We start from the raw sequence: 22,099 nt of genomic DNA, 5'->3' as shown, positions 1-22,099 counted from the left end.
AAACCCACACAAATGACTTCCTCCTTCCTTGCTATCAGTTATTCCTTGCCTCTCCCTTCCTGTTAGCATTTAAAAACATTCCTGTCTCTTCCATCTTAAAGACATTAATCCAACAGGGCTCCCTCACCTTCTGCCCAGGTGTCCCTGCAGTCGCCACCACAGGGTTCGACCTCACCTTTCACTGATGCTGCGACCCTACACTACTGACCACATCCCTGCACTGCTGACATCACCAGCAACTTCCATGTTGCTAAACCGAGTACAGAAACTGGCTCTCAGTATTCTGAAGGGCCAAGACTTCTCATATGCAGCACCCAAGGCAGATATGATAGAGGGTGTAAGAGATAAAATAGACTTTACCAAAACTCAAAACTTTTGTGCCTTAAAGTGTACCACTAAGAAAACAAAAACCTGGGAGTCTGAGGCAGGAAAAGTGCAAGTTCAAGGCCAGTATCAGCAACACACAGTGAGACTCCATCGCAAAAATTAAAAATAAAAAGACCCAGGGATGTGGCTCAGTGGTTAAGCACCCCTGAGTTCAATCCCTGGTACAAAGAAAGAAAGAAAAATAAAATGACAAGAAGACAGATGCAATGGTGCAGCCTGTAATCCCTGCTACTTAAGAGGCTGAGGCAGGAGGATCACAAGGTCAAAGCCAATCTGGACAACTTAGCACAACCCTGTCAAAATAAAAAGGGCTGAATACGTAGCTCAGACGTAGAATCCTTGGATAATCCCCAGTACCATGAAAAAAAAAAAAAAGAGAGAGAGAGGAAAGGAAATTAAGGGGAAAAAAAATAAGCCACAGACAGGAAAAAAAAAAATTCTACAAATCATGCATCTGACAAAGAACTTGCATTTACAACATATAAAAAACTGTTTCAGGGCTGGGGATGTGGCCCAAGTGGTAGCGTGCTCGCCTGGCATGCGTAAGGCGCTGGGTTCGATCCTTAGCACCGCATAAAAATAAAAAAATAAAAAATAAAAGATGTTGTGTTCACTGAAAACTAAAAAATACATTAAAAAAAAAACTGTTACAACTCAATAACAAGGAAAAAAAAGAAACCCCTCTAAAGACTGAGCAAAGGATCTCAATTGACATCTCTCCAAAGAAAATACATGAATGAACAACAGGTGAATGAAAAGATGCTCAATATCACTGATCATCAGGAAACTCCAAGTCACCCAGCCCCTCACACCCACTAAGAGGGCTGGAATCCCAGATCAGGTGAGCACTGCTGGGGTGGGGGAACGGATGCTGGGACCTGCTGTGAAAAAGATGGGGAAGCAGTTCAGTGGTTTCTTCAGAGGTTAGACATGCATTTTCCATTCGGCTTACAGTTCTACTCCTTGGAATCTACCCAAGAGAAATGAGAATGCATTTGTTTCGTCTATGTGCAGACATGTACATGCACAGTTCTCATGAAACAACGGAAGCTCGTCAACCAGACCATAGGTACAAAACATGGTGAACATGCTCACTGGATACTTTAGAAGTACAATGGAATACACTAAAGCAAAAGAGTCAGACAACAAAAGGCCAATCTTATAGGATTCCACTCACAGAAAAGGCAAATATGCAGACAGAAGTGGTTTCGTGATTGCCTGCGCTGGGCTGGAAATGAACACACAAAATCTCTCTGGGGTTATAAAAATGCTTTCAAATCTTACAGTGGTAATGATTGCATAACTCTGTAAATTTTCTAAAAAGCATCAAATTTTTGGTTAGGTGAATTTTTGGCATACATATTATATCTCAATAAAACCATTTAAGACATCTCAGAATGAATGCTGACTCTGGCTAGCATTCCTCTTTGCTCCTGCCCTGCATTTCCAGCTCCAAAGCCCTTTGTATTGTCATCAAGGCCTTATCTCTACACACTACCTCCCCAGGGGTATCATCTCCAGGGCTCCCACCATAGCCCAGTGCCAAGAATGATGCAGTCTGTGGCTGTACACCTGGCCTTCTTGGGGTAGAGTGCTTCCTTTGTATGCACAAGGCCCTGGGTTCAATCCCCAACACCACAAGGAAAAAAAAAGGGGGGGGGGGGCGGAATGGATAAATCTAAAACTACAGAAGAGAGAAAACACAGGGGTCTGCTATCATCTCACTCCTGGACCACCATGGCCCCCATCACACAAGCTCACACTGTCTTCCCACAGGAATGATCAGATGAGGTCGCCCCACATGTACCACTTACGGCTCTCAAAGCTCTGATGGTGAAATCCCATCCCCTCACAGGCTCTTCCTTACCCTAACCCTCCAGCCAGGCCAGGCCCCTTTACAGGGTCTTTACCTCTCACTCCCTTATGTTCCAGCTCCCTCGGCCAGGCTTACCTGGCAAACACAGAGCTCCCCTTTTCCATGCCTGCAACTAAATACCCAAAGAAAACACAGCTGGCCAGTCTCTATCCTTAATCCCCACCAAGCCCACATTAGCTCATGGTTCACACCCTTCCTGGCCCATTTCTCACCTTTTTCTGTCTGCTACTCCCTCCAATACTTAGTTTGCTTCCTTTTCTGAGGAAAAAAAAAAAAAACAGAGGACTCCCACAGACCGCATATGGCCACTACCTGCCTGCTACCCAGCCAGCCTCCAGTAAGACTTTGTCTCCTCCTTTACCACTTCTTCCTCTCTCCAGGATTGGTCCTATCAGCACATAACCAGCTACCATTTCTTGCATCTTAAAATATATATATATGAAGAAATACTCTGGTGAGGGGCTGGGGATGTGGCTCAAGCGGTAGCGCGCTCACCTGGCGTGCGTGCGGCCCGGGTTCGATCCTCAGCACCACATACCAACAAAGATGTTGTGTCCGCCGAGAACTAAGAAAAAATAAATAAATATTTAAAAAAATTCTCTCTCTCTATCCCCCTCTCTCTCTCACTCTCTCTTTAAAAAAAAAAAAAAAAAAAAAAAAAAAAGACTCCTTCTGGGGGAAGGAAAGCAACAAGCTGCTTTTAAAAAAAAAAAAAAAGAAATACTCTGGTGACCTACTGCCCTTCAAACGCCCTTCAAAAAAAGTGTCTGTCTTGGGGCTGGGGTTGTGGCTCTGAGGTAGAGTGCTTGCCTGGCATGCATGAGGCACTGGGTTTGATCTTCAGCACCACATAAAGTAAAAGACATTGTGTTCACCTATAATTAAGAAATAAATATTTTTTAAAAAGGCGTCTGTCTGAACACTTCTGATTTCTTCTGTCCCATTTTCTCTTAACCCCACTCCAAAAGTACTTTTATTCCCCTCACTCCCTTACACCTCCGATGTAGATCAACGATGATCCCATCCTGCTTCTCTGACCTCACAGTGGATCAGACCACTCCCTCCTTCTCATTACTTGCCTCAGGTTGCTCCCTCTTCTCCACTATCCTCCTTGGACCACTTCTTTCTCTCCATTATCCACCATGCACTCTCCCTCCTCCCTTGATTAACCTTCCTCACTTGGCCTCTGAGTACCATAGCCTCCTTCCAGGCTCCTGGACCTGCAGGAGGCCCATATCTAGGTGGACCCCTTTCTCTACCTACATCCCTGCCCTGGAGGTCTCCCTCAGGCCCACAGCTTGCTCCTGTCTCTATGACAATGACTCCCTACTCAGAGGTTTGATCATGACATACCCCAACAACTCCTCACTGTCTTGCAAGTCAGTCCACCTGCAATTCTACCAGGAAATCTCAACATGTCCACAAACTCAATAAAAATTAATGAAGAAAAGGTTAGAAATGGTCTCTGGCTTCCAACATCCTATTAGCTCATTACCACTTTGGTGGAGCCCCCCACCTAGATTGCTGTCTTCACTCCCAAGCTGCCCACAGGCCCTCCTGGTCACCCCTACACACAATGCCCAAGCCTTCACACTTGGCTGCTACACAGCTCCAGCTGGATGGTTTGTACTGTTGTCTTCTCAGCCTAGATTCCCCTCTCCATAGGTGGTTTCCCTCCTCTACCTGCTCATCTCCATTCAAATTCATGGACTCTGAACAAGGCCCATCTGACCCTAGCTGTCTCCATGTTGCTGCAGCAGTGACCTCTAACCACAGTGAGGGCAAGGGCTGGCCTGCCCTCCCCACTGCACTGTCTCACTGTATGTCCATGTGGACACACTAAGCATTGACAACTATGTGTTTATACCCTGAGCTCAGGGAGGTGACAACACATGCAAGAAGGTGTGACTGAGTGGACATGGATCAGGTTCTGCCACCAGCTAAGTGCCTGCATGGGTCACAGCCCTCTCCAGCCCTACATGCTCTATCTGTGAACATGACTAAGAACGTCCACCATGTGGACAGGTCAGTCATAGATTTTCTAAAACCAAGGAAATACTTAGAATGGTGTCTGAATACACACACACCAGATCATATCAAGGCCAGCAGCCACAGTGGGCCCCATTTATCTTAAGACAATTTTTCTAGACTACATGGCATCTTCTAGTAAGGCAATGTTCAAACCACAGAGGAGCTGATGGTGCCAGCCATGCAGGGAATCATTTTCACAGCTCTTCTCAACTTCCTCTCATATTTCTAAAATGTTAGGGATTCCTGGATCCCCAAAAACTGGCAAACTTAAGAGGATGGGGTAAAATCAAAATTTCTTTGTTCCTCATCTCTTCACAAAGGACATTGTTTTTTGTTTTCTTAATGCATGCACTATAATTTTTTAAAAGCAATTTTTAAAATTTTAAAGATAGGGGCTGGGGATGTGGCTCAAGCGGTAGCGCGCTCGCCTAGCGTGCATGCGGCCCGGGTTCCATCCTCAGCACCACATACAAATGAAGATGTTGTGTCGCCGAGAACTAAGAAAAAATAAATAAACATTAAAAATTCAAAAAAAAAGGGCTGGGGATGTGGCTCAACTGGTAGCGCGCTCGCCTGGAGTGCATGCGGCCCGGGTTCGATCCTCAGCACCACATACCAAAGATGTTATGTCCGCCGAGAACTAAAAAATAAATATTAAAAATAAAATTCTCTCCTCTCTCTCTCTCTCTTAAAAAAAAAATTCAAAAAAAAAAATTTTAAAGATAGGGCTGGGTTTGTGGCTCAGTGGTACAACACCTGCCTGGCATGTATGAGGCACTGGGTTCAATTCTCAGCACTGCACATAAATAAATAAAAAGAAAGGTCCATCAACAACTAAAATAGAATAGGAGACAGCCCTATTCTACATGCTGATAACAGCCCACCTGATTCCCTGGGTGCCTGCTTATCTTCTCTTTACCCTGGACCTTGGTCAAAAAAGCCACTGGCAGCATCCCACAGCTGCCTCTTCTGGGCCTGGCGAACAGCTTCCTTCCTCAACAAGATTCCTCTCTCTAGAAGACCAGCTAAGGGTCCACAACTTCTGACTTATACAACTTCCCCCAGGGCCTGATGTTCATAGATCCCCAGATGCTGCCCACACTGTTGCCATGGGGTGTGAGCACTTGCTCCTGTGTTCCCCAGCAGAGGCTTTGTCTGTCTCCTCCATGTCAGGAGCACACAGCAGGACAGGAGATAATGAGAGCAGGGTGAGAAAGGATGGGCCTGGCAAGCACAGAACCAGCCAGGCAGTGGAGCCCTGCCAAACCAATGGAGAGGCGTTCTATAGTCCTGGGTCCCCAGGGCCTTGGGCAGGAAGCCCCACACTGTTCCCAGAAGCCATCTGTGGTTCCTACACATCCCTGGGAAGGTCCCACATGAGGGTCTCTGGGACCCACAGCATTATTCCTCCGAGCTTTAGGCTGCTTCTAGTACTCCTGGTCAAAAAAAGTAGAAATGCCAGGATGCAGCTGGATTCCAACACAAGGTAAAAGGCCAGCACCACTGCTATGAACTCTCTGGTTTTAGAAGCTGCTTCGCTGTGATTAGTTAAGCCATTATAATCAGAGTGAGCAGGAGCTCCAGAAGGGAACATTCCAGTGCCAGGCATAACATGGGGCCTGTGGGGTGGAGAGATGCACCCGTGCAGATTTCAGCACAATCTTGATGCCTGGTAAGAATACGTTGGCCAGCAAGATGTCCCAGGGAATGGTGGAGGTGGCTGCAACAGGAAACATTTCTGTGAAGCTAATGCACAAAGGAAGCACCAGTCACCCTAACTGATTAGTGCTGGGGACTTCAGCAGCTTAAAGAAACAGTCCAAAGAAAAAGCAGAAAAAGGGAAAAGAAGCATGGCAAAAAAGGAAAAAGAACTGAATGCCTGGGCCAGGCAGGGGGTCGGTGCCCGTGCCCAGCACCTGGGCTTCAGGGGTCCCTGCCACACCTCACTACATCTGGTGTTTGTCTCAAACCAGCCTGCAAGAGGGCAGAAAAAGTACTATTGGCCCATCAGCCTCTTACTCGTAAAACTAATGTTTTAACTCATTTTTTAAAAATATTTTTTAGTTGTCGATGTACCATTGTTTTTTTATTTATTTACATTTGGTGCTAGAGATCAAACCCAGTGCCTCACATATGCTAGGCAAGTGCTCTACCACTGAGCCACAACCCCAGCCCCATGTTTTAACTCTTTAAAACATTATATATAACCTCCTCTGAAACTTGGTCGAGCTTCAAATACACAATGACCCTGGACAGAAGACAGCACAGGTGTCTAGCCTGCAGACAGAGCCAGGATGTAGTCAGTTAGTGATGTATCTACAATCAACGACACAACTAGCCCTTGATGGAGTCCAAGTGTAACTCAAGGCTCTGTCCCACCTGCATAGCAGCTGCTGCAGTGCCTGCTGGGACCCCGGGTCTCATCTCAGTACCCAAGACTGAGTCCACATCACAGCCCCCCACCACAACCCTCTGTGGTCCCCACCCAGCCTTCACCTCCCACCATGAAAACACTCCCTTCTGAAAAATCTTGCTTACATTTGTTTTTGTTTTTGTGTTTTAGTGCTGGGGATCGAACCAGGGCCTTATGCATGAAGGCAAGCACTCTACCAACTGAGCTTTATCCCCAGCCCTTACTCTTTTTGTTAACAGTTTCACTGAGATGAAACTGACACACAACTCACCCATTGAAAGTGTACAGTTTTGGGGGCTAGGGATGTGGCTCAAGCGGTAGCGTGCTCACCTGGCATGCGTGCGGCCCGGGTTCGATCCCCAGCACCACAGACCAACAAAGATGTTGTGTCCGCCGAGAACTAAAAAAAATAAATATTAAAAATTCTCTCTCTCTCTCTCTCTCCTCTCTCACTCTCTCTTTAAAAAAAAAAAGAAAGAAAGAAAGTGTACAGTTTTGTTCTATTCACAGTCATGGGCAAGATGTATCGTGCCAATTTTAGGACATTTTCAATACCCTAGAAACTCTACTCCTCTTAACTATAATTCCCACAGCTTGTGGCAACCATTAATTTACTATTTTTTCTATTGATCTACTGGAAATTTCATATAAATGTAATGATACAACATGTCTGGTTGTTTGGGGTTTGTTTTTGTTTTGGTTTTGGTACTGGGAATTGAACCTAGGACCACTATTCCACTGAGCTACATCCCCAGCCCTTTTTGTTTTATTTTGAGACAAGGTCTCAATAAGTTGCTTAGGGCCTAAGTTGCTGAGGCTGGCCTCAAACTTGCAATCCTCTTACCTCAGCTTCCTGAGTCACTAAGATTACAGGTGTATGCCACTGTGCTCAGACGTGTGCCACCATGACCAGTTATGTCTGGTTTTCCTTTTTTTTTTTTTGGACTCAGCACAGTATTTTCAATGTTCATCCATGATGCAAACAAACCAATAATTCATTTATTTTATTGTCAAGTAATATTCCATCCTATGGATATATCACATGTTATTCATCCACTCTTACACTGGTGACATTTGTATTGTTTTGTGGTGGATACTGCCTGCGCAGCTGCCATGGGGTGTGAGCACTGTCCACTGTGTACTCCATCAGAGGTGTGGCCTTGTCGACTTCACGTGAGAGTTTTTGGGCTCCTGAGCATGGTGGTGGATACCTATAATCCTAGTTTGTTCTGTTTTGGGGTTATTTTTTCGGGGGAGGTACCAGGGAGTGAACTTAGGGGGGCACTCAACCACTGAGCCACATCCCCAGCACTATTTTATATTTTATTTAGAGACAGGGTCTGACTGAGTTGCCTAGTGCCTCACTTTTGCTGAGGTTGGTTTTGAACTCATAATTCTCCTGCCTCAGCCTCCTGAGACACTGGGATTACAGACGTGCGCCACTGCACCCCGCTTGTTTTTGGTTTGATATAGGGTCTTGCTGTGTTGCCCAGGCTAGTTAAAACTCATGGGCTCAAGCATCCTCCCACCACTTCACTTTCCCAAGTAGCTGGGATGACGGGTGTCACCTCACTGGGCCTTTGGATAATACATGGGTGGTTTCCACTTGTTGGTGGTTGTTTCTGTGAATATGCATGGACAATATTCTGGGTGGACATACGTTTTCCTGTCTCCTAACCATAAGAACACATAAAAGGTGACTGATTTCAGGCTGGGGTTGTGGCTCAAGTGGTAGAGTGCTTGCCTAGCACGTGTGAGACACTGGGTTCGATCCTTAGCACCACATAAAGATATTGTATCCACCTAAAACCAAATATATATATATATATATATATATATATATATATATATATATATATATATAAAAGGTGACTGATTTCCAACAGAGAAACTCATTTGTTTAGACCTACCTTAGTATTTAAAATGCAGAGATAAATAATTGGGAGAAATATATGACCAAAGGAAGTACAGAGTTAAAGACATTCAGGGACAAGAGCAAACCTAATGTCATTAAACAAACGACTGAAGACATAAGTAATATTTCTAGGAGTGCATCAAGAGGCACATCCACACACTTAAAATGCTGTACCTACAACCTCATTTCTATCTGCACAAAACATAATGTTCACTAGCAGGAGCTGGTTAGATAAATTACAGAATGTCCACACTAAGAATGCACAGCCATGGAAAAGAAAGAACTGAAAAATGACCTCTCAAACATAGTTGAAAAAGGCAAGGGTCATAAAGGTTTTTAAAAGGATAGGAAAAAAAGAACATATGCTTGCCTATACAGTTACAAAGTATCTCCAGAAGGAGATAGGAAAAGCTGGTCCAGACAGGTCTCCAGGGAACCAGGCTCTGGAGAGAAAGGAAGGAAGCTCTGCTGAGCACCCTTTGTGCTTTTGCACCATGTGAACATATCATCTGTTCAAAAAGATATAAAATTAAAACTTTCAGGAATCAATAATAAAGTGAATCTGTTGAGAATCAAACAATTTATACTTAGGAAACATAAGATGAGAGAAGCCATAGTCAGTTGGATGCAGCCAAAATGGAGAAAATAACTCCTGGGCTTGTTGACCATTCTTTCTGGGCACTCATCAGCCCAAACCCATCCATCTGTCTTTTGGTACCGGGTATTGAACTCAGGATACCAAGCCTGGGGATATGGCTTAACCACTGAGCCATATCACCAAGCATTTTCTATAGTTTATTTAGAGACAGAGTCTCACTGAGTTGCTTTAGGCCTCACTAAATTGTTAAGGCTGGCTTTGAACTGCCGATCCTCCTGTCTCAGTCTCCTAAACCACTGAGATTACAGGCATGCACTACAGCAGCCAGCTCAAGCCCACCCATCTTTATTGATGTTAAAGGCAACATACAACAAGACATCAAGATTATATGTATATGCTATTCTCAAGGAATTCCCAGACCAGGCAGAGACAGGTGTGGCTGTGCAGGGACCAAAACCACCACCCAGAGCCGACAGGAGATAGGAGGTAAAGAAATGGGTGCTGAAGGAGGTGGGGAAGGACTCCTGCTGATGCTGCCTCAGCCAGGGTCAGAAATCTGAAGGAGCCACATGAGCTTTGCTTGTTTTGAAGGAAGAAACACCAAGCAAGGCTTGGCCCAGTGCCTCAACAAAGCTGCATCATTGAAGTTAGAGCAGGTCAAGAACACATGGGGCTCTGGAGTACAGTCTAGGAGGCTCTGGGGAAGCTGGGTGCCACCCTGGGCTGTAGGAGTTATCAGGACCCCTGGTCTCCCACTCCTAGTAAAGGAAACCAAAAGCATCTCCAGATATTGCCAAATACCTGGGTGAGACCATGGCTGGCACACTTCACCTGAGCAACTATGTGGAAAAGAAAGTGAGGGGTTCAAAGTCAAGGGGGAGAACACAGGTCAGGAAGCCAGGCTTCCAGCAGCCTCAAACAAACTGAAGTTCCAGAGCACCAGAGGATAAGGCCCAAAGAGCAGGTACTGAGTCTGAGAAGCCTTAGAGACTCCTGTGTCCTAGGCTGAGGGGAGCTATTTAGCTGCACCTTAACTCCCATCCATGTGAGGCCACCCAGATGGCAGGGAGCAGGCTCAATCATTTTTGTGGAGGGCTGGGGGTGGGGTGAGGATCATGGTATTATCTCCAGTACGCATTAATCTCTTGCCTGCAAGAGGGCTCTGCATTCTGTAGCTCATAGAAGCTGAGCTGCCAATTCAAGATGAAATCTGATGAGAAACTGAGTTTCTGCTATCCTCATGCCATAAAAACAAGCATGTCCCACATAAGCATTGGTCCTGGGTCTTGAAGCAAAATCACAAGCAAATGGAATGTATGCAGGAAATAAGATGAAGCCACAGAATACACAGTGGCAATGTGCTAGAAACCTGTCCCAAAACCCTGATCTGGACTGATTTCTCTCTAGGCCACCCCACCTGTCATTGCTCATCAGGAAAGTCCTTGTTCACATCCCTGTGATGGTTCTTTATTAGCTAGAATATTAAAAACTGAAGTCATCAACCTAAATGCAGAGATCTTTCTATCATCATCCTCATCTCCCATTATTTCTTATACAAACTTTAAACCACATATAAACCATCTTCTTCCCTTTGCTCCTAAATTTAAAACATTTTCTGCCTGTGTTGTCTCCTTGCAGTCAAAACCTAGCAGCCACCTCCCTCCAGAATCTCTGAAGCACGCTTATCCTGTGACTGGACCAGAAGTGAAGGGTTCAGGCTTTTCAGGCCACACAGCCTGTCACAACTATTCAATTTGCTAAAGCAGCTTCTGACAATACAAAAACAAGCAATGTAGCTGTTTCAATGAACTTTATTGACAAAACAGGGAGGCAGTTTCCTGTGGGCTATAATTAAATTGAAAACTAAAAATAAATAAATAAATAAATAAAAATAAAAAAGCTAGGGATGTGGGGCTGGGGATGTGGCTCAAGCGGTAGCGCGCTCGCCTGGCATGCTTGCAGCCCGGGTTCGATCCTCAGCACCACATACCAACAAAGATGTTGTGTCTGCCGAGAACTAAAAAATAAAAATATTTAAAAAAAAAAAAAAAAAAAGCTAGGGATGTAACTCAGTGGTAAAGCACCCCTGGGGGCAATCCCCGGGACCAAAAAGAAAAATGAATATATCTAAGATACAGAGGAAAGAGATGATCAGATCTAATGTCAGTCATCTCCTTGGAAAACATGTGGCTTCTCCCTACTTTGCTCTAAAGCAACTCTTCACTTATTCCAACAGAATGAGGAAAGAAGAACATCACTGTGCTGGTAATTCAAGTTTTCATTATGTTACACATCCTCATGGTCACCTAAGGTTTATTTTAAGGAGCTACACTAAAGCAACTCTGTGGAGAGCAACATGGCTTGGAGGTTTGACTCAGTCCTCTGGACCTTACCCAGGAACAATCCTACCTAACCAAGGACAGAAAGTTCCATGGTATTCCAAGATAGTTCATTAGATGCACTCTTTCTCTGAAGATATTTTAAAAAACAGTTCTATATAATAACTTACGTAAGGGGCTGGGGATGTGGCTCAAGTGGTAGCGCGCTTGCCTGGCATGCGTGCGGCCCAGGTTCGATCCTCAGCACCACATACAAACAATGATGTTGTGTCCGCCGAAAACTAAAAAATAAATATTAAAAAATTTCTCTCTCTCTCTCTCTCTCTCTCTCTCTCTTTAAAAGAATAAAGTAAGTACACAAGATTCCTTCTTTTACCTTTATAAAAATCTGTTTTTCCTAATATAACCTCAGCTTGTTTGTGGAAGAAGCAATAGAACCCGATTTCAAACTAGTATAATACTACACTATCTACCAATAGTGCTGGGGATAACTGAAGAGCCCATGATCCAGCACATGCACCCTGTAGCACCCAATCCCACCCACACCTAACCCTGCCAGGCCAGAACCTTGGCTGTAAGAACAATCCCTAGCTTTTTAAAATACAAGTGCCAGGGACAAAGGGTTTTGCAAGTTTTAGTTCACTCACAACAAGTCTCCGGAGCCAGTACTACTTAGCATACCCATTTTACAGCTGAAGAACCAAAGCCAAAGAGTACTTGCCTAAAACCACAGAGCCAGTAAAGGAAGAGTCACGACTCAAAAGCGGTCAGTCTGGCTCCAGAAAAACCCTCTTGTCCCTTCTTCCCCGGCTCACTAGACCAAGCGCAGGAGGGAGGCACCTCTCTTTCCTTCCAGCAGTGGGGCATCCAAGATGGCTTAAGGAATGAATGGATCCTGGGCTGTCCCGTCAAACCTCCATCACTCTTCCTCTCTTCCCAGACTCATTGTGAAAGAGAAGCAGCCAACAGAACCACCTGCTGTTTCCAGAAGGCACTCAGGACGCAATGCTCAATTCCCCTCCCTGGCTTTCAAAGACAAACGTCCGTATTGTCTGCACCAAGGGAGGAACCGAAGCCTTGCAACTGTAGGTTTTTCTGCAGAGGTCACTGGAGGCTTGGTCAAACCCCCGCAACACTGAAGGGGGAGGGGGCCCAGCCGCATTTTTGCCGCTGAAGGCTGCGCAGCGCCCACAGCAGCTGCGGTGAGGAGCAGCAGCATGGAACACACCCACAGCTGCCGCGCCTGGAGCCGGCTGCACGTTTTAAAATAAAGATGTCCAGGCCCGGACTACAGGCTCTCGGCCCCCACCCACACCACGCCGGCCCCCGGGATGTGCCGAGGAAGCTCCAGCTCCAAAGACCCCGGGAAGGGCAAGCCGCCTCTGCCGCAGAGGCCGGCCACGGAACCCAGGCACGCCACGCGCAGGCAGCCATGACCCGGCCTGGAGACGCCCACCGACTCCCCGGGCCCGGAGGACAAAGCCTGATCAGGGTCGCAGCCAACGCCCGCTCGAACCCCGCCCGGCGGCCACCACCTGGTCCCATCCGACCTCACCCGGAGGAATGGGATGTCGTCCCGCTCAGGAAGAGCACCTTCACACTCACACCTGTCCTCGGGCCGGGCACACATGCACTCACACCAGTCCCCAGGCCGGGCACATATGCATTCACACCTGTCCCTGGGCCTGGCAAACATGCACTCACACTGTCTCCAGGCGGGGCACATACACACTCACACCTGTCCTCGTGCTGGGCACATTCACACCCATCCTCTGGTCAGGGACACGCACTCACACCTGTCCAAGGCCAGGCACACATGCGCTCACACCTGTCCTGCTGGGGGCCCACGCACTCACACCTGTCCTCAGGCACACACACCCGCCCTCAAGCCGGGCACAATCACAACCACCACCACCCTCCGGCCAGGCATTCTCACACTCATCGCTATCCTCGAGCAGGGGCACACAAGCATTCACTCCGACCCCTAGATCCGACTCACTTCAACCATATCCCCGCCCCTCACACTTAGAATGCCCACCCTCGAGCAGGGGCACACTCACGCACCCCCGGGCCAGGCACACTCGCGGATTCACACCCACCCTCACACCCCGCGGCGTGTGCCTCGTCCCCTCGCGGCCCGACTCGCGGCCTCGGCGCCTCCCGCCCGGCCCCTCGCGCCCCTTCGGTCTCTGCAGGGCCGAATTCCTTGCGCTGGCCGGCCGGGGCCTCCGCCCGGGCCCGGACGCCGGGCCGCAGCGCAACCTCTCCGCCATCTTCCCGGCCGCGCCGCCCACCACCCGCGTTCTCACCAGCCGGCTGCACGCGGGCCGCACCGCCACGGCCCTTCATCCTGGGCCGCGCGCCGCGCTCAATCTGTCCGCGGCTACCAGGCCGCCGCCGCCACAGCCACCCGCGGTCCGAGTCCTCCTCCGCTGCTGCCGGCCCAGTGCGCTGCGGCCCCGCGTCCCCCGTCACCAAGCGCAACCCCCCGCCTCCGGCTCCGCCCCCGCACCGCCGCCGCCGCCAGGGGGCGCCCCGCCTGGCACCACTGCGCTTGCGCTGGCGCGTGGCGTGCCGGGAGCTGGTCCTGGCACCGCCCCGCTCCTGACCCCGCCTCCAGCGCCGCGCGACTCCAGTTGCACCTGCGCTCACTGAGCCCGCACGGCCCCAGTGGTTCCGGCGCTTCTCAGCTGGTGGTGGGTCACCCCTGGCGCGTCCGGTTCTGTATTTGGTATGATTTCACTTGTGCGCACCATGCTGGCCTTCCTGCATCTGAAATTTCCCCCTTCCTCGACTCTGGAAAGGTAGCCTTGCTAAAATATCTCGCGTCCTCCAAATCGAACTGCTCCTTATCATTTTCTTTTGTGTCTATCGTTTTTTCTCGGTTTCAGCCTTTCTAATAATGCTCCCTTTTGCTACATTCATTTCTAGAAGTCGTATTTAACTTGCATTTCTAGCAATAAGAAGGATATGAAACCGCGGAAGCTCTCCGCGACAGCACACCATTCCGACACCGAGAAAAAAAGCGCGCGAGACCCACCTACTCTGCACCTCTGCTCGCCGCCTGCGGGTCCGCTTCGGACTCGCACTCTGCAGTGCACGTGGACGAGTGTACCTTCAGCTTGCTCTGCATTGCGCTCACCTTAGGAAACCCAGCTGGATGAGCCCGACCATTCTCCTCCGAGGCCTCTGGAGAAACGTCACCAGCCGGCCTGATGGGCTTCCGTTGGAATCCTTGACACATACGCAGAAAGAGCACTTCACACTCCTAAGCAGTCTCCAAGAGGGCATGTCTCCCCGCTATCAGATAACTTCTCAGATCCCTCTAGTTAAGCCTCCCAGAGGGAACCAAAACACCCATCACCAAACCGCAGGCTCATCACATCCATCCCCTGCCTTTCACTTTCTCTCCAGAAAGTAGGCCTTCGTATTTCTTTTCTCCTATCAAATACAGTTGCTTCAGGGAACTGGAATCCATGCCTTTCTCCTGCATTGTCAGTTTGCCCATCTCCATTGAATAATTTCCAAGATCATGCAAACACACTCTCTCTGTTCATTATAAAAGCAAAAGGCCTCTTTTACTCCATCCCACCTCCCTAGGGACTCCACTATTCCCTTAGTGACTGTGCCAGCACCTCAATATCATCTTGTTTTATTTCTTTTTCTCTCTTCCACCGATTCCATAAAAATGTTCTTGCTGAGGTCACTTTTCGAGGAGTGTAGAGCATTCTTCTGTTATCTTGTTGCCCTGTCTGAACGTCCAACATGTGGCCTTTGTGGATGGTAGCACTGGCTGTACAGGTCTGTGATTGTGAGGGGATGACCCTGTGTGTCCACACTTGTAGCACAAATCGAGGTCAGAGTTTGGGTGAGAATTGCGGGCAACCATATCCACACACCTAGAAAGGTGCAAATGCAATTATTGAGGACTTCTGGGGGAGGGAACAACATCCTTTGCCTTCACCTTCTATGTATGTGAGTGTAAGCAAAGATAGAGGGCGAGGATTTTCTTAGAAAAAGGGGTAGACCTCGTAGTGGGGATTATTTTCTATTTCTACTCTCCTTCCCAACAGGTGTGAGCATTTATGTAACTGAAAATTAAAATGTGGAAAAAGATAGGTTAAGGGGATATGACACAAAGTAAATGCAAGATAGCAATTTTAATATTAGAAAAAGTAGAACATAAGTACAAAATGTTATAAAGGACCAAGGGGAAATTATATTCTCAGCAAATTATAAATAATTAACTATATTAATATATTCATTAACATACTTGAAACTGACCTTTGGTGAGACAGACAAGTCAACCACTGTGAACAGAATTTTAACACCTCTGATAAATCAGGCAGAAACGAGCCAAAATACAGAATACTTGAATAACATGGTTAACAAACTTAAACTAAGAGATATAGAAATAACATTATATCTAAAAGGCAGAAGATGCAAACAAGGTAATTTCACAAAAACTGACCATGGCACTGATTCAAATTCCAGAGGATCAGTGTCACTCAGAGTATAATCTGGCACAAAAGGAATAAAATTTTAAAGTAATTACAAAGGAATAAGTGAGATACATCCCAGATACAATGAAATAGCCCCCACTAAATTTTTTTTTTTTTTTTTTTAGAGAGAGTGAGGGAGGGGGGAGAGAGAGAGAGAATTTTTTTTAAAAGAGTGAGTGAGAGAGAGGGGGACAGAGAGAGAGAGAATTTTAACATTTATTTATTTTTTCTTAGTTCTCGGCGGACACAACATCTTTGTTGGTATGTGGTGCTGCTGAGGATCGAACCTGGGCCGCACGCATGCTAGGCGAGCGCGCTACCGCTTGAGCCACATCCCCGAGAGAGAGAATTTTTTAATATTTATTTCTTAGTTCTCGGCGGACACAACATTTTTGTTGGTATGTGGTGCTGAGGATCGAACCCGGGCCGCAAGCATGCCAGGCGAGCTCGCTACCCCCTGAGTCACATTCCCAGCCCTAGCCCCCACTAAATTCTTCAGTTAAAAAGGAAATAAAAGCTGGGTACGGTGGTGCACACCTGTAATCCCTGCGACTTAGGAGGCTGAGGTAGGAGGATTGCTAAATTCAAAGCCAGCCTCAGCAATGGTGAGGCCCTAAATAACTCAGTGGGACTCTCTAAATAAAATACAAAAAAAAAAGAGCTGGGGCTGTAGCTCAGTGGTAGAACGCTTGCCTAGCATGAGTGAGGCATTTGAGTTCCATCCTCAGCACCACATAAAAATAAACAAAGACATTCTGCCCATCTACAACTACAAAAAATAAATAAAATACAAAAAAGGACTGGGGATGTGATCAGTGTTTGGGTGCCCCTGAGTTCAACACCCCTGGTACAAAAAAAAAGGAAATAAAAATTTAATAAATTAGGACTGGAGTGTAGCTCTGTGACCACGTACTGTGTGAGGCCCTGGGTTCAATATCCTAGAACCAATATTAATAATAATAGGCTGAAAAACAATAAAAATTTTGGGAATAAAGTAATTGAGGGAATTTAAAATAGAGTTTTTATAAGAACAAATGGAAAATATTCACCTATGCTCTAGATGTTGGGAAAGGAGAGCGGCAGTCCAAATTAGAAAAAAAAATCAGTAATCAATATAATAAAGAACAGCAAAATACAGAATATCAGCAAACTAAGAAGTGATGGTTTGGAAAGGTTAATAAGGGGCTGGGGATGTGGCTCAAGCGGTAGCGTGCTCACCTGGCATGCGTGCGGCCCGGGTTCGATCCTCAGCACCACATACCAACAAAGATGTTGTGTCCACCGAGACTAAAAAATAAATATAAAAAAAAAATTCTCTCTCTCTCCTCTCTCACTCTCTCTTTAAAAAAAAAAAAAAAAAAAAAAAAAGGTTAATAAGGCATTCCCTAGAGGAATGGATAGTGCCCTTTCAGATCTTGCTGCCTCACCATCTTACTCCTCTCTCCTAGCTTCTCACTTTCCTGATTTCTCAAGGTGAGATGGCTCTGGGCTCAGTCCTGGGATCTTATTCCTTCATAGCTAGGCTGCTGCCTTGGTGAACTCAAGCTACCCACATACATGTGCACTTGGAATATCAGTTTCCCAATGCTTTGTTGGGCTCCTTGTTGCATCCCCAATGCTCAGGTCAATAAATATTTGTTAATAAATGAACAAACAAAAAGAATTAATTAAGATGATGCAAGACTTATGCACAATAAATAGATTTTTTTTCCTTTATATTTAGGGGGTTGAGGCTGTGGCTCAGCGGTAGCGCACTTGCCTGGAATGTGTGAGGCACTGGGTTCGATCCTCAGTACCACATATAAATAAATAAATAAATATCCATTGACAACTACTAAAATATCAAGTATGTGTGTGTGTGTGTGTGTGTATATATATATATATGCAGTGGCACACATCTGTAATCCCAGCGCCTGGGAAGGCTGAGGCAGGAAAATTGCAAGTTCAAAGCCAGCCTCAGCAATGGTGGGACACTAAGCAACTCAGTGAGACCCTGTCTCTAAATAAAATACAAAATAGAGCCAGCTGTGGGAGCCAGGTATCGTGACACACACCTGCAATCCCAGCAGCTCAGGAGGCTGAAGACAGGAGGATCTCAAGTTCAAAGCCAGCCTCAGCAGCAGGGAGGTGCTAAGCAACTCAGTGAGACCCTGTCTCAAATAAAATACAAAATTTTATTTTTGTATTGAGGATTGAGGATATGGCTCAGTGGTTGAGTGCCCCTGACTTCAATCCCAGTACAAAAAAATATATATTTTTTAAAAATTTTTTGATTGTGGTAAAACACACATAAACTTTACCACTCTAACCTTTTTTAGGTGTGCAGTTCAGTGGCATCAGTACATTTACATTCTTTTGCAACCAACACCACCATCCACGTCTAGAGTTTTTTCATCTTCCCACATGGAAATTGTGCACAGTACATGTTAACTGCATTGCTTCCTCCCGTGGCTCCTGGCAATCACCCTCCTATTTTGTGTCTCCTGTGAGTTTGACTACTCTGTGTAAGTGGATCACACAATATCTGCCATTCTGTGTCTGTTGTACTTCATTTAGCATTATATACTCCAGGTTCATCTATTTTCTAGCATTTGTCATCATTTCCTTCCTCTTTAAGGCTGAGTAAAATTCATGAAGTAGATACATGTCCTTTATCCATTCATCTGTGGATGAAGTCTTGGTTACTTCTGTCTCTTGGCTACTGTGAATAATGTTGCAGTAACTGAGAATGATGTAGCTTATTTTCTTTCACCACTCTGGTTCCCTGGTGAGCCTGGCCCACTGGAGGGGTATGTATTAGTGGGAACAAAATGCAACCATGTCATTCAGAGATATCTCCTACCTCCTAACATCTTCTCTCAGGGGTTCAGGGGCTCTGGGACCCTCTCTCACTTGGCCTGACTATGGAATAACATCCATTTAACCCTGATATCACAAAAGTATCCCCAGCTGTCATTTCCATTTCACAGAGGGAAAACAAATGCAGAAGGCAACAGGCCAGCAGTCTCCTAGTTAGTGTAGGACAGACTTGGGTCCAGACATTCACGGTTCCAAGACACTTTTAACATTTACAACACAGTGCTTTTTTGATTTTATAATGTTTAATATTTATTTTAGAATTGGACAGGCCTGAAAGTCTGAGAATGCAATGAACATGTTCATTACCACCCTGCCTCCTGATGGCAACCCATGTTTGATCATATTAAATGGTGACAGTGGTTGAGAGTGACAGACAGGTGCCTTAGGATCTATTGATGACAACCCCACAGATGTGACATCTGTTGCTTAGAAGCTAAGGGAAGCAGGCACGTGTTCTGTTTGTTTGTTCTGTTGAGATATACACGACAGTAGAGTGTATTTTCATATACATACATGGGGTGCAAACCATTAGAATTTTGATCCCATTCTTGCATTGTATATGATGTGAAGTTTCACTGGTCATGAATTCACATAAGAACATAGGAAAGTTATCTCCTGTTCATTCTACTGTCTTTCCTGTTCCATCTCCCCTCCCTTCCCTTACCTGTCTCGAATCCAATGAATTTCTATTCAGAAAGAGAGAATTTGTAAATATACTAAGTGCAGAATGGAAAGAAGACTAAAAAATTAAAATAAGAATGGTATAAATAATAATATAGGAACACATTTTAAATGAAATCTTTTCAAATTTCTGGGAAAAGAAAAACTGTCAAAGTTGGTACAAAAGAAAACAGGAGGACAACTAGTAATTGTGACAGACACTTCTCACACACACCATTTAGGGACAGTTTAATAGGTGAGTTTGATGGATCTTTAAATAAACAGTACCTACCTAAAAAAATTGTTTTAAAAAGTAGGATGCCTGGCCTGGGGTTGTAGTTCAGCGGTAGAGCGCTCCCCTAGCACAGGCAAGGCCCTGGTTTCGATCCTCAGCACCACAAAAAAATTAATTAATTAATTAAAGATATTGTGTCCAACTATAACTAAAAAACAAATATTAGAAAAAAAAAAGGAGGATGCCTATCTCATTTTTTTGGGAGGGCAGTACTGGTTATTGAACTCAGGAGTACTTGCCCACTGGTACCAAAATACCCAGCACTATTTTGTACTTAATTTAGAAACAGGGTTTCAATGAGTTGCTTAGGGCTTTACTTTTGCTGAGGCTGGCTTTGAACACGCCATCCTCCTGCCTCAGCTTCCAGAGTCCCTGGGATTACAGGCAAGCGCCCCCACGCCCTTTGCCTACCTCACTTCCTAGGCCACTCTCATCTTGATTGTGTGTGTGAACTAGGGTTGAACCCCCAGGGCCACTTTACTCCAATCTTTTTTTTTTTTTTTTTTAGAGAGAGAGAATATTTTTTTTTTAAAGAGAGAGTGAGAGAGGGGGACAGAGAGAGAGAGAGAATTTTAAAATTCATTTATTTTTTCTTAGTTCTCGGCGGACACAACATCTTTGTTGGTATGTGGTGCTGCTGAGGATCGCATGCCAGGCGAGCGCGCCACCGCTTGAGCCACATCCCAGCCCCAAGAGAGAGATAATATTTATTTTTTAGTTCTCGGCAGACACAACATCTTTGTTGGTATGTGGTGCTGAGGATCCAACCCGGGCCGCACGCATGCCAGGCGAGTGCGCTACTGCTTGAGCCACATCCCCAGTCCTCCAATCCTTTTTTATTTTGAGAGGAGGTCTCACTGAGTTGCTGAGGCTGGATTCAAATTAGAGGCCTATGACACCATGCTTGGTTAATCTTTATTCTTTTTTTTTTTTTTTTTTTAATTTATTTTTTAGTTCTTGGCGGACACAACATCTTTCTTGGTATGTGGTGCTGAGGATCGAACCCGGGCCGCACGCATGCCAGGCGAGCGCGCTACCATTTGAGCCACATCCCCAGCCCCTAATCTTTATTCTTATAGTAGATAAGGATGGCAGAAGAAAAAATATTAAAGGCTCCGGCTGGGGATGTGGCTCAAGCGGTAGCGCGCTCGCCTGGCATGCGTGCGGCCCGGGTTCGATCCTCAGCATCACATACCAACAAAGATGTTGTGTCCGCCGAGAACTAAAAAATAAATATTAAAAATTCTCTCTCTCTCTCTCTCCTCTCTCTCACTCTATCTTAAAAAAAAATATTAAAGGCTCATCTCACTTAAAAACAAATGTGGGGCTGGGGTTGCAGCTCAGTGATAGAGCACTTGCCTAAAATGTGTGAGGCACTGGGTTCAATCCTCAGCACCACATAAAAAAGTAAACCAATAAAGTTTTAGAAAGATTTTTTTAAAAATATAAATGTGAAATTCCTTCATAAAATATTGTTAGCTGAATGCACACATATAAAAATGCAGAAGGTTCAAGAATATGTAAAAATATAAGGATGACATCAGAAAAATCAATGTTAATTCCCCACATCATTGAACTAAAGATGAAACCACAGACTCATCTCAAATTTTCATAAACGTCAACATTCCTTTATAATAGAAACTTTAAAAACTAAGAATATAGCCTGGCACAATGGCACATACCTCTATGCTTAGAAAGCCAAAGGAGAAACATCACAAATTCAAAACCAGCCTCAGCAACTTGGCAAAACCCTGCCTCAAAACAAACAATAAAAAGGGCTGGGGATAAGGCTCAGTAGTAAAGTACCCCTGAGTTCAATCCCCAGGTACCAAGAAATAAAAACTAAGAATAGCTGCTGTGGTGGCTCAGGCTTGTAATCCCAGGGGCTTGAGAGGCTGATGCAGGAGGATCACAGTTTGAGGTCAGCTTCAGCAATTATTGAGGCCATAAGAAATTTAGCAAGACCCTGTCTCAAAAAAAAAAAAAAAATGGCTATAGATGTGACTTAGACCCAGTGCCTCTGGGTCTAATTCCAGTACCAAAACAAACAAACAAACAAAACCCTGAGGATATAAAAATTTATTTATTAACTATACATATAGAGAATATATACCAAAATCCTATATTCATTATTCTCAGAATAATTTTGAAAATCTTTAGATGGAAACCCTTTAAGATCAATATAAACCCAGGTGTGGTGGTACACACCTATAATCTCAGTTAC

The 22,099-nt window shown here is 45.5% G+C and overlaps 1 protein-coding gene and 1 long non-coding RNA gene across 6 annotated transcripts in view; one reads left to right on the top strand and one right to left on the bottom strand.

Annotated features, from left to right (window-relative positions):
* The window catches only part of Arhgap39 (Rho GTPase activating protein 39), an 82,355-nt gene extending 68,303 nt beyond the window's left edge, over positions 1-14,052 (bottom strand). For 3 of the 5 annotated variants that reach the window (XM_078016448.1, XM_078016452.1, XM_078016454.1), the window contains exon 1: positions 13,869-14,052. The gene's annotated coding sequence lies outside the window, so the exon portion shown is untranslated. Of the gene's footprint in view, positions 1-11,729; positions 11,841-13,658; positions 13,813-13,868 lie in introns of those variants that run through there. The other 2 variants (XM_078016449.1, XM_078016451.1) reach the window with 2 other exon arrangements.
* Positions 14,053-14,078: 26 nt separating this feature from the next.
* Positions 14,079-15,265, top strand: LOC106144717 (uncharacterized). The gene is made up of 2 exons (XR_001229620.4): positions 14,079-14,363; positions 14,491-15,265. It is a non-coding gene; the product is annotated as an uncharacterized LOC106144717 (long non-coding RNA).
* Positions 15,266-22,099: the final 6,834 nt, after the last annotated feature.

This window comes from Ictidomys tridecemlineatus, chromosome 7 (assembly GCF_052094955.1).
Source record: "Ictidomys tridecemlineatus isolate mIctTri1 chromosome 7, mIctTri1.hap1, whole genome shotgun sequence".
NCBI lineage: Eukaryota > Metazoa > Chordata > Mammalia > Rodentia > Sciuridae > Ictidomys > Ictidomys tridecemlineatus.
This window is presented reverse-complemented; position numbering and strand designations above follow the sequence as displayed.